This window comes from Eubalaena glacialis, chromosome 5 (assembly GCF_028564815.1).
Source record: "Eubalaena glacialis isolate mEubGla1 chromosome 5, mEubGla1.1.hap2.+ XY, whole genome shotgun sequence".
NCBI lineage: Eukaryota > Metazoa > Chordata > Mammalia > Artiodactyla > Balaenidae > Eubalaena > Eubalaena glacialis.
Window position 1 is genome coordinate 44894363 of NC_083720.1, and position 3668 is coordinate 44898030.

Consider the following 3668-nt stretch of genomic DNA (forward strand, 5'->3'; position numbering starts at 1 on the left):
AGTTAGCAGAAGGAAAGAAATCATAAAGATCAGATCAGAAAAAAAAGAAAAACAAACAAAGGAAACGATAGCAAACATCAATAAAACTAAAAGCTGGTTCTTTGAGAAGATAAACAAAATTGATAAACTATTAGCCAGACTCATCAAGAAAAAAAGGGAGAAGACTCAAATCAACAGAATTAGAAATGAAAAAGGAGGTGTAACAACTGACGCTGTAGAAATATAAAGGATCATGAGAGACTACTACAAGCAACCATATGCCAAAAAATGTACAACCTGGAAGAAATGGACAAATTCTTAGAAAAGTACAACCTTTCGAGACTGAACCAGGAAGAAATAGAAAATATGAACAGACCAATCACAAGCATTGAAATTGAAACTGTGATTAAAAATCTTCTAACAAACAAAAGCCCAGGACCAGATGGCTTCATAGGTGAATTCTATCAAACATTTAGAGAAGAGCTAATACCTATCCTTCTCAAACTCTTCTAAAATAGAGCAGAGAGAGGAACACTCCCAAACTCATTCTACGAGCCCACCATCACCCTGATACCAAAACCAGACAAAGATGTCACAAGAAAGAAAACTACAGGCCAATATGCATCTTTGTATACTGATGCAAAAATCCTCAATAAAATACTAGCAAACAGAATCCAACAGCACATGAAAAGGATCATACACCATGATCAAGTGGGATTTATCCCAGGGATGCAAGGATTCTTCAATATACACAAATCAATCAATGTGATACACAATATTAATAAGTTGAAGGATACAAACCCTATGATAATCTCAATAGATGCAGAAAAACTTTTGACAAAATGCAACACCCATTTATGATAAAAACTCTCCAGAAAGTGGGCATAGAGGGAACCTACCTCAACATAATAAAGGCCATATATGACAAATCCACAGCCCACATTGTTCTCAATGGTGAAAAACTGAAACCATTTCCTCTAAGATCAGGAACAAGACAAGGTTGCCCACTCTCACCACTATTAGTCAACATAGTTTTGGAAGTTTTAGCCACAGCAATCAGAGAAGAAAAAGAAATAAAAGGAATCCAAATCGGAAGAGAAGAAGTAAAACTATCACTGTTTGCAGATGACATGATACTATACATAGAGAATCCTAAAGATGCTACCAGAAAACTACTAGAGTTAATCAATGAATTTGGTAAAGTATCAGGATACAAAATTAATGCACAGAAATCTCTTGCATTCCTATACACTAACGATGAAAATCTGAAAGAGAAATTAAGGAAACAGTCTCATTTACCACGGCAACAAAAATAATAAAATACTCAGGAGTAAATTCACCCATGGAGACAAATGACCTGTATGCAAAAAACTATAAGGCACTGATGAACGAAATTAAAGATGATACAAACAGATGGAGAGATATATCATGTTCTTGGATTGGAAGAATCAATATTGTGCTAATGACTCTACTACACAAAGCAATCTACAGATTCAATGCAATCCCCATCAAACTACCAATGGCATTTTTCACAGAACTAGAACAAAAAATTTTACAGTTCGTATGGACACACAAAAGACTCCGAATAGCCAAAGCAATATTGAGAAAGCAAAACGAAGCTGGAGGAATCTGGCTCCCTGACTTCAGACTATACTACAAAGCTACAGTAATCAAGACAATGTGGTACTGGCACAAAAACAGAAATATAGATCAGTGGAACAGAATAGAAAGCCCAGAGATAAACCCATGTACATATGGTCACCTTATCTTTGATAAAGGAGGCAAGAATATACAATGGAGAAAAGACAGCCTCTTCAATAAGTGGTACTGGGAAAACTGGACAGCTACATGTAAAAGAATGAAATGAGAACACTCCCTAACACCATACACAAAAATAAACTCAAAATGGATTAAAGACCTAAAGGTAAGGCCAGACACTATAAAACTCTTAAAGGAAAACACAGGCAGAACACTCTATGACATAAATTACAGCAAGATCCTTTTTGACCCACCTCCTAGAGAAATGGAAATGAAAACAAAAATAAACAAATGGGACCTAATGAAACTTAAAAGCTTTTGCACAGCAAAGGAAACCATAAACAAGATGAAAAGACAACCCTCAGAACTGGGAGAAAATATTTGCAAGCGAAGCAAGTGACAGAGGATTAATCTCCAAAATATGCAAGTAGCTCATGCAGTTCAATATCACAAAAACAAACAACCCAATCCAAAAATGGGCAGAAGACCTAAATAGACATTTCTCCAAAGAAGATATAGAGATTGCCAACAAACACATGAAAGGATGCTCAACATCACTAATCATTAGAGAAATACAAATCAAAACTACAATGAGGTATCACCTCACACCGGTCAGAATGGCCATCGTCAAAAATCTACAAACAATAAATGCTGGAGAGGTTGTGGAGAAAAGCGAACCCTCTTGGACTGTTGGTGGGAATGTAAATTGATACAGCCACTGTGGAGAACAGTATGGAGGTCCCTAACAAACTAAAAATAGAACTACCATATGACCCAGCAGTATCACTACTGGGCATATACCCTGAGAAAACCGTACTTTAAAAAGAGTCATGTACCACAATATTCATTGCAGCACTATTTACAATAGCCAGGACATGGAAGTAACCTAAGTGTCCATTGACAGATGAATGGATAAAGAAGATATCACACATATATATGATGGAATATTACTCAGCCATAAAAAGAAATGAAATTGAGTTATTTGTAGTGAGGTGGATGGACCTAGAGTCTGTCATACAGAGTGAAGTAAGTCAGAAAGAGAAAAACAAATATCATATACTAACACACATATATGGAATCTAAAAAAAAAAATGTTTTTGATGACCCTAAGGGCAGGACAGGAATAAAGACACAGACAGAGAATGGACTTGAGGACACGGGGAGGGGGAAGGGTAAGCTGGGACAAAGTGAGAGAGTAGCATTGACATATATACACTACCAAATGTAAAATAGATAGCTAGTGGGAAGCAGCTGCATAGCACAGGGAGTTCGGCTCGGTGCTTTGTGACCACCTAGAGTGGCGGGGTATGGAGGGTGGGAGGGAAGCACAAGAGCGAGGGGATATGGGGATGTATGTATATGTATAGCTGATTCCCTTTTTATACAGCAGAAACTAAAACAACATTGTAAAGCAATTATACTCCAATAAAGATGTTTTAAAAAAAAAAGGGTGCCTATGAGGGATTGGTTTTATAGATTTGACTTTCAAATCATGCAAATGATTTACATAATTTAAAATAAAATTTAACTTAAAAAAATCAATATATAATAACAGGAAGTAAAATGAAATAGGTGAACTTTACTGTGCATCCAGTTTGTATCAAATCCACAGGAGAAAAAGAATTCCAAGTGATTGTACAACACAGTAATTTGACTTTTTATCCCTAGTGGAATAAACCTTAATGACAAAAAGAACTGCCCCCCTAAAAATATATGTAAACTTTTAAAAGTAATGGTATTGCTTACTGCAATGTTATTTTGTCACTGTTGTATTTGCTTTGAGAAATAATGCAATTGAGTAATTATGTGAAAGGTAAATTTTATCATAACTGTGAAGAAAGGACTATGAGACAAATGACCCATTTTCTTCAAAATAAACCAAAGAGAAAGAGAAATAACCTATAGATTAAAATAAACTTATCACACTTAAA